The following is a 15,753-nucleotide window of genomic DNA, read 5'->3' on the forward strand; positions in this document are numbered from 1 at the left end:
TCACAAATGATGGTGTCTACTAGGGATGCGTTAGAGTAAATTAACTCCTGCGCATCCTCCTCAGCAGAGGGCACCATTTTACTGTACGGCACTGTAATGATACAGTTCAAGTTATTTGTGGCTTCCTTGTTATGAACACCTATCCATGTATTTAAGTGCAAAATAATTAGAGGATTTAGAAGAATTTGCATCTCATTATCAGCAGGATTGTGCTTTATCATATTGCAAAGGTTTCTTTAGTTGATCATTTCACAAACATTGGATAGGATTGTACCATGAACGCATGCTCATGTTTAAAGACCAGTCAGGTGAGTACATTGGTTCGCAAAAGAACAATTAATTTTGAAAACTATGAAGTATAGAACACGAACACCAGTGGTATAAATGATATGATTGTAGTAGTAAAGAAGACTATAAGAAAGTTGTAGCACAATACATGAACTTGTTCAACTCAGTTAAGAAAAATCTTTTATTGCCAACAAGTTACAAAGGTCTATGATTCATCCACAGGAATTGATCTGAATACCTAAATAATTATTTGAAAAGCCATCTCGTTCCCTAGATTGTAACATGTTGGCTAGTTATTTTTCTACTAAGATAGAATAACATGGGGAGGTAATACTTGCGCTCAACTTGCAGTCCAGTATCCCCCCACTAAACACACAAAACACTTAATTGGTATGTAAATAGGCCGCAGTTTATTAACTAACCTGAGCTCTTACAATTCGAACATATTAACCAAAACTAACTTGGCCCTCCCCCTTTTCCCCCCACCACCTTGCCCCCAGTGGTGAAGCTCCACCCCTCCCCCGACTCTGCCTACTCCACCTCGAACCAACGAGAGCAAGCTCAACCAGGAACTTTAGCCCCAGAGTTCTTTGGCCCTCCTGTGTAGCAGCCCCCCAACTACAGGAGGCTCACCCCCCCCCAACACCAATTCCCCACAGCATTCCAAAATAACATGGGCTCGGGTTTTCTGCCACTGATAAGTTGGTAACAGTCGACTTGTTCCCCCACTGCGGCCTTCTACCACTTAAAAATCTCCTTCTCCAGCCCTTCCTGTAGGGAGCTATTGAAGAGGTCCATCCCCACCTCAGACAAATGTACTCTGTCCCCACTAAACAAGCCTGCCTCTACTGCCCCATACCAGGGATGCCTAACCCAAAATCCCCCCTCACACCCCATCCACTGTCCCATCTGCCTATTTACTTTTTGACTCCAGAATGCCAAATTGTCTCATCCTTGTTCTTCAATCGGACTATGACATCGGACCATCCAATTCGAATTCGCAGCCAACGAATCATCACTTGTTACAGATCTTTCTTCATGCACGTGATTAAGTCTCTGCATGATTTGGATCCGATGTTGTTACCCCCCAGGTGTATGAGCAAAATATTTGGTGCACCCCACATGTCTATTCTCTCCCACAGGAAAGACAAGAGGTCATCCCAGCCCATGCCCCTCTTGCTGAACCAAGCCAATCACCATCCCGCACACTCCAGGTTAGATGTTCCCCGTATGGGTGTTTCAGTGCTCTTCTCTGCACTCTGTGAATATATGAATGGCCCACAATCCAGGCACATCCTTCATTGCGCCGTACCCCTAAATGCTCTGTAACACAAAACATATTAGATTAGCTATTCCCAGCCCCCAACCCCTTTTTTCCTTCTGCTATCTTCTTCCTTCCTTAGTATCTTACGTAAGACCTGAATGCATTGGACTTCCAAAGTCCAATGCCTTTTATCCCGACCTCTGAAATTTCTGCCTCCGCTGCGGATGTTGCCACTCCTATCCGGAAGGAATGAGAACTATAGAACCGTCCAGTCCCTACTATCCCTGCAAATGGCCAAACTTAACACCCTGGCAAATTGAAACCTAGTCAACGGCTTACCATCGTTGTGAACCAAAAAGGAACCCTCCACATCCGGACGCCTCTCCGCATAATCATGAGCCCTCCGTACTGGACACACCAATATACTCTGAGCCGGCCACAATGTGATGAATGTGCCCCTCCCTTTTTGGACCTAGGAATAAATAACGTCACCAGGTCATCTTGAACTTGAACGCATCCGACCGTTAACCACAATTCCTTAATGCTGGTGAGGCGATTTAGCCATCAACTCACTGATCCGCATGGCACCAAAGAAAGCCCAAGAGAACACTAACCTGAACAGAGCCATCTCATACTTCGACCAACAAACCCCGGGTAACTGGTCCGTCACTCTGATCAAATCCTCGTAACGAATTGGCCTCCTCCTGTCTCCGCAATCCCCCAAACCTCTTGTCCATCCCCTGAGCACCCGACGCAACCAGAAACTGCCCATCGGATTACCCCATCCTCGCAGTTTTTGGAAAAAGGAAAAACCCGCTAATTGCGATCGTACTGTGGCCATAGAATAGCCCATGCTCTTAGCCCACGTTATAAACTTGACAAATGCGTTTTCTTGCATTGGTCAAGTATGGATGGACCGGTCCCCCGCTCCATCCATATAGATGGAGGAAACCAGACACCGTGTTACTTCCTTTTATGTATGACATCCACGTGGTCGGTGCCACGTGGATGTCATACATAAAAGGATCAGCGCCCATTCCTCCTCCTCCCCAGTCTCCTCGCATATTCCTGGAACTACATCTCCTCTCATCTGGCTCCTGGGGCACTCAACCGGAACACCTTCCATTGAAACAAGACAATGCATCATCCTACATATGGGATAACTTTACCTGCTGCTTGTTGTTGTTTTTTGTTTTGCGGCCTGGAGCCGCTGGGATCCTTTAGCATATACTCCGTGCAATAACTCCTATTTAACACGTATGCCCTTCCCACCTACAGTTTAGTGTGCTCCTTAATGTTCCCTTTATCAAACCATCTCCCAATCCCCGACCGTTCCCTAGATGCTCCACGCCACTCACCAGATTGCCGACCCACACAATCTGCACCCCATGTCACTTGTAACCCTCCACACTGCCCTATCCTTGTATCCCCTTACCCTCCCTCCCCTCGCCCTCTGTTCAACTACTTCGGTTGTCGTGAAAACCTAGAAAATTCAACAATTGCCCTCCCTTTCCAATGTGCAAACTCCCGCCCCCCCCCCCCCCCCCCCCCCAATTCATCCTTCCCTACTACAGACGCTTGACCAAATTACTTCCTTTATTCATGGTAGTTGTCTACGCCTGGATACACTTAGACACCAGGTGGGCACCGTTACATGTGGAGCAGGCGTGCCTGAACTTGCATTCCGGGAATAAACATGTAGCTTTGTTAAATCTCCAACATACATCCAAGCTCCCCAATGTCCCCTTGTGCTCTCTGCTCCTCTTACCTCCGGCCCCCACTCCCCGAATGGAAATTACATTGCTGCCTGCCAAGCCTGCTCCTGCTCCATCCCCCACCGAGACTCCCATACTGGCCTTACCACTCCCTGCACTCCTGTTGGTCATCTGCGTGAGTCATAAATTGATATCCTGTGTACCCCATGACATGAACCTATTCCCCGCCATCTTGTCCCTAAGCTTCTCATCATAATTGAGCCACGCCCAACCCTCGTAATCCCTAAAAGTGCCAAAATTGTTATCCCTTTACGCAAGGAGTGCCACATATTGCCCGGGCTGGTAGTGCCCTACCACATTTGCTAGTCTAAAGAAACCTCTGACCCAATTAATGATGTTCTTGGATACTTTGAGACCTGCGTTGTCCTTGCTCTTCTTTTTCTTCCCCTTCTTTCGCCCTTTTCTGTCTCCTCTCCGTCCATCCAGCAATCTAAATATGTTCACATATTTTCTTCTCCTAATCTTCCTGCGTAATTTCCTAGGCACCCCTTCCCATAACTCCGTTAACAAGGCCAATGCAGGGTGTCCCATGGCCTGACTGGGGCCAAATCCACTATCTCCCCATGGCCTTCCCACACTACTGCAATCGGAAGAAGTCATGGATGAACTGCTATCAAAGCTGGAGGTATCCGAAGAAACTCTCTTTCTCCTGGCACTTTTCCTACCACCCTTCTTATTAACTCCCCCACCTTCTTTACCTTCAGCTGCTCTGTACAAACTGCCGGACATGGATTCACCATCACCGCTGCCACGGAACACCAACCAATGCCCCTCTCTCTCCAGAAACCACACCGGTGTCTTCTCTCGCCAAGCTTCCCTTCGAGATGTACCTGGGGCCTCCTCCTCCTCCTCCTCCTGACCTGGAACGAGAGATGCACCAGCCACAATATCCATCCTATCACCAGCACCCTCCCTACTCATCCTCTCCCCTCTTTCCACATCCCCCGACCTCCTAATTCCCTGCAGGAGACTAGTCTCCTCTCTGCCCTCCCTCCCCGAATGCCCCTGTGCTCTGAAACTAGTCTCAACCCCCCGCTGCCACGGGAGTACCAGGCCTCCCATCCTCCGAAACCAGGTACGCCCCCAGGAAGGGTAGGATTGAACCCTTTATGTACATCCCCTCGCTGGTATAACTGGGCTGCCTCCCGCACACTACGCTCTGTTCTCCCCGTATGGCTTCCATACGCTTCTCGAAAAATGACTCTGGAGATGCCCCTGCTGCGTCCTCGAACCATCTTCCCTCTCTCTCACTGATCACCTACCCATGGCACCCGACCTCTTCTAATTCTGCTCGCCGAAGCTCCTCTCCGCTCCAATGATCTCCCCGCTTCACGTACCCCAATGCTGTCCTCCTCCCTTGGGCCCAAAGTTCCTTGAGGGCTGGCCTCCTCGTGTGATGCTAGGCCTCCGCCTGATGCCCCCATGCCCCCCAAGGTGTCAAAGGTAATGTGCAACTCACTCCCGTGCCGTGTGTAGGGCTGGAACTCGCTTCCCGAAGCGCTGAGGGAAAGGTCCGGTGGGTGCCTGCTAGCATCAGGCCTGCTGTCAGGTGCTGTCTCTTTCACCTCCTCAGGCCCCGGTTTGGGACCGCTTTCACCGGAACTCACTATCTCGACCCCTGTCTACACAGATCTGGGGGGGGGGGTGTTTCGGTCCCCGCTTCTCTGCACTGGCCTGACGAAACGTGCCGCCACAGGGGCATTCCGCCCGTGTTTTTGCAGCAAGGCCTGTTTAGGCTCAGATTTGCTGCCACGATCTCGACCTCTCCTCATACTGGGAATCTTATCTAACTGGACTCGACACTGTCTAAAGGCGTCTCAGACAACAAGTCGAGTGTACCTTGCCGCAGCTCTGCCTGGTAGCTGTGGCAGGCAGTGCTGCTCTATGTCACCACTTAGACCAATGAAAACTCTCCTTTCAAATGGGGCTCCTAACTGCCAAACCCCCCCCCCCCCTTTTCTTACCGCAACCTTTCCAGCCTTAATCCTATCTCCCTCCCCCTCACCCTATAGCTCTGAGGCCTGCCTAAATCGTGCGATCTTACCCATGTTATGGTCGCAGCGCAGGACGTGCCTGCACTGCTTCTCTTTTACTAAAAGGTTCATTTTCCACAAATTCTAATATATGGGCCATGATAATGTGATTGAATCACTTTGGGAATCTTTTTATAAAGTGACTAAAGCAGATGTGATTATGCACTTTTTATCAATAAAGTCACTAACATCACCATTCAATTCTTGCCCTTTTTGATAATTCAAGTGCTCAAGGAATGTTTTGTTGGCTTATTAGTCGACACTGAAAATGCTTCATTGTCACAGGGTGCGATGCATGCTGTATTAAATAGAACATATGTTTGTCTGGTAATAAAAAAATTCATTGCATGATGAATTAGAGTTAGCCAAACATCAGCCTATTTCAAATTTACCATGAGTAGCAAAATTGGTAGAAAAATGCATCCTTAAATAATTACGAGAATTCTTAGATGAATAATATACTCTTGCTAAATATCAGTGTGGATTTAGGGAGAATCATAGTACCGAGACCTGTTGGTATGAATAACTGATATTTTCTTAGGAAAATGGATAGTGATGTATAAGTTAATGCATCAGCAGTATGGGACATAATTAGTCATAAGATACTTAATTGGCTGACAGCAGTTGGAAGAGGTAGCAAGGTTATCGTTAATAGTTTAGTTCATTTCTCTAACAGAATATAACAAGTGAGAATAAGTGATAATTTTTCCTATGCCAAAGAGATTTTCTCAGGTATGCCCCAAGGTTCACCTGTTTCTGCTCTGCTACTTAGTGACTATTTGTATTTGATGTGGGAGCTTATAAATCCATGTAGAATAAAATGGAAGCTATATGCTGATGATATCCAACTGCATTTGGCAGTTGTAGAGAATACAAATTTAGCAGTAGTGCAGTTATCAGAATACATTAATAAGATAGAAAATTGGAAGAGTAACAACAGACTTGCCTTTAATCTAAAAAAGACAGATGTGTTATACGTAGGTCAGAACACAAATCCTCCACATCTAAGTGGCCTTCAGTGGAGTGCTCAATGCTCATATGTTACATCCTGGACTTTGGCTTTATCCTGGATACAACACTTAATTGGTGCCCTCACATGAGTAACGTCATGTGCTAAAATTGGCATTTTATAAATTGCACCCTCTGAGGCTTATTAAAATATGTGATTTCTAAATTACTAGACTATTATAATGCTTTGTATGTAGGTCTCCCTGAGGGGACAGTTACAGGTCCTGCAGTTAATTCAAAAGGCCTAAGTGAGGCTAATCACTGGTTCCCAGCAGGAAGGGCGTATCACCTCATACTTGAAAGAACTTCACTGGCTGCCTGATGAAAATAGTGTGCAGTTTAAAGGGTTGCTGCTAGTGCTTTTTAAGGCACTTTATGATGATGGACCTGTATAGTTGTAAGAATTCCTTTAATCTTATTATCCCACTCATTCACTGCATTCAGCGATACAATTATTAACTGTTCCCTCATTCGAGAATATAGACTGCAAGCAACTCAAAGACGAGCATTTTCATTTATTGGTTCTCTCACTATGGAATGCTCTCCTGCAAGAGATTCAGAATGAATATGACTTAGCAGTATTTAAAAAGAAAGTAAAAAACTTTTTTATTTAAGTGGGCTATGTTTTCAGTTGAATGCCAGTAATGGTATTTTATTTTTATCAGAATTGCTGCACTGTTTTAACTAGTGAAGCAGACATTTGCATTTTGTCTTCTTTTAAAGTACATTTACGATTTGAGCTTGTGTGTGCAAGATGTTTGTTTCTGCTGTAATCCGTTCAATATAACATATCGAATGATTTAATTGATTGTGTTTACTTTATTCTACGAGGTTTCTGAAAAATCAAGACAAGAGTCTATTTGCAGACCTAGTGTTAAAATATTACTCCTAACTGCATATTATTAAAGGACTATGCATGTTTAACCAGCTGTAGTGTTCCTTAAATAAATTTTTAAAAGCAAGATGGCCACCAGCACAGCAATGTGCGTTACGCAGCTCGTGTTAAAGCTTTTTGCTTTGTGGTTTTCTCTTAACTCTACTGCAGAATCCCCAGTCATAGCTTCTGAGTTTTTTTCTGAAGCTTGCAGAATATTTTTATTTTTGAGGGTGTGGCAGGGTGGGTATTTGAAAATTGGCCTATACTGCACAGCTATAGGAGGATTTATGCATCTAGAGTAGCTGTAGCTGCCCCTGGTTGGGAGGCAGAGGTGCTGAAAGAAATGACGATGCAGATTTTAGCAAAATCTGTGGAATAAGAGACTGCTTCAGAATCTCTGGAGATGGAAATTTTGACAAATTCCTATTATGAAGCTTTTTTGAGACTTGCACATCCATTCTCAAGACAGTAGGCTGTTGATCTCCACGTCCAAACAGCCCCTGAAAAAGCATTTTCCTGCAAAATTACAGCCATTGTTGGACTCTCTAATTACTTTGCTTTGGACTGCTTTCTCTGCGTACAAAAAAATACTTAAAAATTAAGAACTGTACTTGATGAATGTCAACCTCAGATGACTCAATAAGACCGAGTGGTCCATGGATTGCAGGGCACACCGACTGGCTTGCTGACACTTTAGCTCCTAAATATCTGTATTATGTGTTGTGGATTGCAAAACCTTATTCCGTTTGATTGTAGCAGGGTGTAGTTCCCTTTTTTTTTTTTGTTGCCATTGCTTTTTTGGGATTCTAGTGGCTCTTCGTTTTACTATAAATGTCCTACTTTGGACCATATGAAGGGTCAAGTGGGGCGCTATGCACATTTTATGACTCAAAGTGCTTCCACAATGCCGTTTCTATTCCCAAAACAATTATGGATCTGATGGTGAATGAACCTTTTTACCTCAGATGGTATTGTCTTCTCACACGTAAATATGAAAATTGTTTAGGAAGCCAACCGTGATCAATCTGCTTTTCCAGACTGCTATTGTGCAGCCTTATGAGTGAGCTGACTTGAAGCAGGTGCTGTAAGCACTCACTTTTTGAGTCATCTCTTTGATCTAGCCCAGCCAGTGCAGTGACAATCCTTGACCAGGAGCCACAAAATGCAGCACCCTCCAGAGGCCAGGGTGCACTGACCAAGTCAAGCTCCTAGATATTGTGCCTGTGTAATAACCAAGGCCCCTGAGAGACGTACACATTGCCTCCACAGCAGCTGTAGCTCTGGCTAGCCTGGAGAAGTAGAAGCCAGGCTGGGGAATTGAACGCACCTGTCCTGTGTGGCAGAACACTGTACTGCTGTTGAGCCACGAGGCTTGTCCCAAATACCATGGTAGAACCATATCTAATAACATGGCATTTAATTTACATTAGAGCAATAATGTTGAATGGGGTGCTCAGTTCATATTACTCTCTAACCTTGAAGGGGTTACTAGAACTGACTTTTGCATTATTCTAACTACAAGAGAAGTCTGTAACACTGTGATAATTATGGAGTCTGTTTACTCTTCAAAAAGAACATCAACTAAAAATGCATCTTAGACATTTGTATGTTGTTCAAGTTGTAATTGCTACTACAATGACTAAAGGGGTCAAACACCCTCCTCCACTACTGTACAAATCCTGATAAAAATACTAGTTATTAAACTTCTAATTATCAAGAAAAATATGAAATAATGAATTATACCATTGCTACAGCCTTAACTGGAAAGTATAGGCAGTTCAGCCCCCCTCTCTTCTGTTAGTTCGGATGTTCCTGATTCTTCTGTATCTCTTTGTCTATGCAAAGGAATCTAAGAAATGAGTTGTCTGTCGTGTCTTTTCTGTTGTATGTTTTATTTCTCTTGTTTAACTCTCAAAGCCCATCTCCTTTGCCTACAGTCTGGCCTTATGTTTCAGCTCTTATCACAGACATGGATTCTTGCAGTCTCTCTTTTCTTCTTTCATGACCATTAATAACCAGAAAAAGAGGAGAAAGGGAAGCTAGGGAGAATTACAGCTTGGTGTAGGCATAATTTTCTATTTTATACAGATACTTCTGGAACCAAACATTTTTGTTAGAACAGAAAAGCATCATGAGACAAGACCTTTTGCTGAATAGCTTCTTAGGGCTAAATGTGTATGTAACAGAAAGGATCACATGTCTACAGCTAGCCTTCTACTTATCCTCAGTAAACAATGAGTATTTGAAAAGCTGGTAATTTAGAAAAACATGAAATTAGACTGTTTGTATTTCCCAACCCACCCACCCCTAGTTCATCCTTTCATTTATAGGTAGGTGCCACTTTCAGAAGAAAAAAAAACCTTTGAGAGTTTGATCATTCCCCTGTAGGCCACTAGCAGACATATAGTGAATTCACTAATACATTTAAAAGGACATTAATTAGACACATGCCTACTCCCATAGCAACCTAAAACTTAAGTAGGAACTGAACAAATTTGAGATGAAGGCAGCAGTCCAACAGCAAGAGGGAGGCTTCCCAGTCTTTTGCATCAAGTGTCACATGTATGATTTTTTTACCTGCCCGTGAGAAACTGTACATGCAATGAAAAGAGCTCCTGGCTCTCAGAGAACGAGTCCGATCGCTGGAGGCTAGAGTGGCAGACCTGGAGGAGCTGAGGCAGACAGAGAGCTATATAGAAGAGACCTTCAGGGACATAGTAGCCAAGTCCCAACTTCAGAGTGACAGCCTTGGTGCTGCCTTGGAGGAAGAAGGGCTCATGATTGGAGGGTATCCACCTAGTGCAGCAGGAAAGGATCCTGTAGCAAGGGCCTACTCTCCAGCTGGTGCATTGTCCTTTCACACCGAGGATATCTGCCCAAGGCCTACTGCACAGGAGGAAAGGGTTAGGTTGGCCGTCATATTTGGTGATTCGATTATTAGGAATGTAGACAGCCAGGTGGCTAGTGGGTGGGAGGATTGCCTGGTAACATGCCTACCTGGTGTGAAGGTGTCGGACCTCACACATCACCTAGATAGCATTTTAGACAGTGCTGAGGAGGTGGTGGATGTTGTGGTACATGTGGTTACCAACGACATAGGAAAGTGTGGAAGGGAGGTTCTGGAAGCCAAATTTAGGCTCTTAGGTAGAAAGCTTAAACCCAGAACCTCCAGGGTAGCATTCTCTGAAATGCTCCCTGTTCCATGCGCATTGATAAGAGAGGCAAAGAGAGAATTTGAAATGAAGTTGGCGACAGAGGCAAAAACTGATAAAAACTTTTTAAAATATATTCAAAGCAAGAAACCTGCGAGTCGGTTGGACCATTAGATGACAGAGTGGTTAAAGGGGCTCTTAGGGAAGATAAGCCATTGCAGAAAGACTAAATGAATTCTTTGCTTCCATGTTTACTAATGAGGATGTTGGGGAGATACCAGTTCCAGAGATGGTTTTCAGCGGTGATGAGCCAGACGAACTGAACGAAATCACTGTGAACCTGGAAGATGTAGTAGGCCAGATTGACAAATTAAAAAGAGTAGCAAATCACCTGGACCAGATGGTATGCATCCTAGGGTACTGAAGGAACTCAAAAATGAAATTTTTGATTTAAAAAAAGGCTCCAGGGGGGATCCGGGTAACTATAGACCAGAGAGCCTGACGTCAGTGCCAGGAAAAATAGTAGAAACTATTCTCAAGATCAAAATCGTAGCGCATATAGAAAAACATGATTTAATGGAACACAGTCAACATGGATTTACCCAAGGGAAGTCTTGCCTAACAAATCTGCTTCATTTTTTTGAAGGGGTTAATAAACATGTGGATAAAAGGTGAACAGGTAGATGTAATGTATTTGGATTTTCAGAAGGCGTTTGACAAAGTCCCCATGAGAGGCTTCTATGAAAACTAAAAAGTCATGGGATAGGAGGCAATGTCCTTTCATGGATTACAAACTGGTTAAAAAGACAGGAAACAGAGAGTAGGATTAAATGGTCAATTTTCTCAGAGGAAAAGGGTAACAGTGCAGTGCCTCAGGGATCTGTACTTGGACCGGTGCTTACATATATATATATATATATATATAGCAAGCAAAAAAATGGCAATATTCACTCTACTAGTGCTGAAGCTTATATACAAAAAAAAACCCCAACATACAACCAAACCAAATTCGTACTCGTATCATACAACATAGGAGTTGTATACACACAGGCAAAATTGAGTCACCCTTGGTTAAGCACTGGCAAGATTGTGGACATACTGAAGAACAATTAAAATTTTGCATTTTACAGCAGCGACCCAACAGAAGGGGTGGGACTATTTCTCAGGATTTGTGGCAAACAGAACAAAGGTTCATTTATTATTGGCAAACAATGGCACCTAAGGGACTAAATGCGACAATAGAGTGGGAAGCGTTTTTATAAAACGGAAGAGCCCATATATACATTGTGTTAATAGTTCTGATTGAGAAGGCATGAAGTCTTTTTTAATCACATAAATTAGTGGTTCAACGGTATGTTTGAGTCATATATCCTTTCGAGCAACTTGGAGTTGTTAAAGATCTTGAGTAGTTTAGGGTCCAGAGGATATAAAGGTTTAGTGAGTCTTTAATAATGGAATAATGAGAATTATAAGGACGGGGCCCTAGAATGAAGGACACAAGGAGAGGTGATGTGATTGGATGATAACAAGAACGTGAGAGGGGATTGGATGGCGTACATACTAAGGAGGAGTATATAAATGGTAGTAAATGATAGGAGCCTCAAAACGAAACAAAGCTTTTGAAGGAGACGCACGGTTATTGAAGATTAAGGTGAGTGTTGGAGTTCTTTTAATAATATGAGCTTTATAGTGAAGAACTAGACGTGGCTTCTGTTTATTTTTAAGAACAGGAAGGATACGTGAGAAGCAGAGGAACATCGGGGCAGATTTTGAATTAATGTGAAAAGATACGAAATCTATACCTGTGCGGTTGAACACTGAGCTGGTTGAAAGTTTGCTACGAGTGAGGGAGTTGTGCCTCCATTTTGTGAACAGTGGTTTTCTTCAAACAAGGTATATTATAAGGTTCACTTTTTGGTCAGCAGAGTATTTGGGGAAGGCATTTAATCATGATATGGGGAATAGTGTGGGTTTATATTCTGTGGTTTTTGCAGGTGTGGTGACATTATTTGAAACCTGGGGAAGAGTGTTCATGTTCGGAAGTTTGTGCGGATGGAGTGAAGAGGTGGCATAGAGGTAATATTATGTGGGTGTCTCAGTGGCCAAATCATAAGACAATACTAGACTATAAAGAACATTGAGTTGAATTAAATTCTGAATCTCTAACATAGAAGATTTATTTTTACAAATAGAACATCGAATTAGGGATAAATTCTCATGTTTTTGAATTAATTTATAGGTTCACATTCATATTCGGGAGATGTTACACACAAATAGTAGGAGCCAATGAGCCGGAGTGAATTGAATGTGTATTTTCTGAATCCACTCTGTTTAGAGTACAGGTAGGAGTGGGTATCAGGAGAAAGTCTTTGTAAATCCAAAAATTTTTTTTAATTAATACAGATTTTATTATAAATGCAAAGATTTACAGTCTGGTTGGGAACTATAATTGGGGTGTATGTGACAAATTAAGAAAAATTGAGTTAGTAGAGGGGGTGATTAGTTTGACCTAATGTGAGCTTTATGTTTTCAGATATAAGTGATGGAAGTTATTCGTTTCTATTGATGTTTGGTCATAATTAAAGTATTCTCCTGAAGAAGCCAATCTTGGCGAAACGAGGACCTTGTTGGGATGGGATGAAAAAGTAATCTAAAGGATATACACCACTAGTATTTGTTAATTGTGTGAACTAAGGAATGTGATTGAAGCTACATGATACAAGATTGTTGAAGTATTAAGTGGTGTATTTCTTTATATAGACCTGTTATAACATCAATGAGAGCAGGGAACATTTAGTTTGATCAGGGTCAGATTGAGGGCAGAATTCTGAGAGGATGGAGGGTCAAAACTAATGGGTTTAGCGAGGATTTTAGTATGTATGAAATATTTCATGTTTTGTAATACATTTATTCACATAAATTATTAATGATTGGGTAGAAGTTGTTAATAAAAATTCATATTTTCAAAAAAAACTACATTTTAGCTACCACCCAGGAAAAAGATCTAGGCATCATAGTGGATAATACTTTAAAATAGTCGGCTCAGTGTGCTGCAGCAGTTAAAAAAACAAACAGAATCTTAGGAATTATTAGGAAGGGAATGGTTAATAAAAACGGAAAATGTCATAATGCCTCTATCTCGCTCCATGGTGAGACCGCACCTTGAATACTGTGTACAATTCTGGTCGCCGCATCTCAAAAAAGACAGTTACGATGGAGAAGGTACAGAGAAGGTCAACCAAAATGATAAAGGGGATGGAACAGCTCACCTAGGAGGAAAGGCTGAAGAGGTTAGGGCTGTTCAGCTTGGAGAAGAGACGGCTGAAGGGGAATATGATAGAGGTCTTTAAGATCATAAGAAGTCTTGAACAAGGAGATGTGACTCAGTTATTTACACTTTCGAATAATAGAAGGACTAGGGGGCATTCAATGAAGTTAGCAAGTAGCACATTTAAGACTAATCGGAGAAAATTCTTTTTCACTCACCGCACAATAAAGCTCTGGAATTTGTTGCCAGATGATGTGGTCAGTGCAGTTAGTGTAGCTGGGTTCAAAAAAGGTTTGGATAAGTTCTTGGAGGAGAAGTCCATTAACGCCTATTAATCAAGTTTACTTAGGGAATAGTCACTGCTATTAATTGCATCAGTAGCATGGGATCTTCTTAGTATATGGGTAATTGCCAGGTTCTTGTGGCCTGGTTTGGCCTCTGTTGGAAACAGGATGCTGGGCTTGATAGATCCTTGGTCTGACCCAGCATGGCAATTTCCTATGTGCTTAGGTCCCCAGAGGCAGGCAGAGCTCCAGAGTCTCAGTGTATGGATGAGACAATGCTGCAAGGAAGAGGGATTCAGTTTTGTAAGGAACTGGGGAACCTTTTGGGGAAGGAGAAGTCTCTTCCGAAGTGATGGGCCACACCTTAACCAGGGTGGAACCAAACTGTTGGCACTAACCTTTAAAAAGGAGATAGAGCAGCTTTTAAAACTAGAACAAAGGGGAAAGCAGACAGTTGCTCAGCAGAACATAGTTCGGAGAGGTATCTTCAAAGGATACTAATGATGCATTAGAATTAGGGCATCCCGACAGTGAGGTTCCAATAATAAGAAAAGTAGTCCAAGTGCCTGTAACTAAAAACTCACCTGGACTAAAAAATTCTAACTTATCCCTATCAATTAAAAAGCAAAATGAAAATACAAACAAAAAGCAAACTTTGAAATGTTTGTATGCTAATGCCAAAAGTCTAAGAAGTAAGATGGGAGAATTAGAATGTATAGCAATGAATGATGAAACAACAAAGAAATAGAGGGGTGTGGCGCTTTATGTCCGGGATGGCATAGAGTCCAACAGGATAAACAGGATAGTTACATCCGATATCATTCTTGTATGTAAAACATTATATTAATTTATGGTTTACTGTCTGTACTGCCTGTTATCATTCATACCTGTTATCTGTAAAGCCTGTTGCTAATTATTGTTTATTGTAAACCGCAGTGATGTATCTTTTTACGTACTGCGGTATATAAAAATCCCTAAATAAATAAAAAAATAAATAAACATCCTGCCTGAGACTAAATGCACAATCAAATCTTTACAGGTAGAAATCCCTTGTGGGTGGGGGAAGACTATAGTGATAGGATTATATTACCGTCCACCTGGTCAAGATGGTGAGACGGAAAAAGTGAAATGCTAAGAGAAATTAGGGAAGATAACAAAATTGGTAGTGCGGTAATAATGGGAGATTTCAATTACCCCAGTATTGACTGGGTAAATATATCATCTGTACATTCTAGAGATAAAGTTCCTGGATGGAATAAATGACAGTTTTATGGAGCAACTGTTCAGGAACCAACAAGAGAGGGAGCAATTTTAGATCTAATTCTCAGTGGAGAACAGGATTTGGTGAGAGAGGTAATGGCGGTGGGGCCGCTTGGCAATAGTGATCATAATACAATCAAATTTGAATTAATGATAGGAAGGGGGATAGTAAGCAAATCCACAGCTCTCGTGCTAAACTTTCAAATGGTAAAGTTTGATAAAATGAGAAAAATAGTAAGAAAAAAAAAACTGAAAGGAGCAGCTACAAAGGTAAAAAGTGTGCAAGAGGCGTGGTCATTGTTAAAAAATACCATCATAGAAGCACAGTCCAGATGTATTCCACACATCAAGAAAGGTGGAAAGAAGGCAAAATGATTACCAGCATGGTTAAAAGAGGAGGTGAAAGAAGCTATTTTAGCCAAAAGATCTTCATTCAAAAATTGGAAGAAGGATCCAACAGAAGAAAATAGGATAATGCATAAGTGTTGGCAAGTTAAATGTAAGACATTGATAAGACAGGCTAAGAGAGAATTTGAAAAGAAGT

This window comes from Rhinatrema bivittatum, chromosome 2, assembly GCF_901001135.1.
Source record: "Rhinatrema bivittatum chromosome 2, aRhiBiv1.1, whole genome shotgun sequence".
NCBI classification, from domain to species: domain Eukaryota; kingdom Metazoa; phylum Chordata; class Amphibia; order Gymnophiona; family Rhinatrematidae; genus Rhinatrema; species Rhinatrema bivittatum.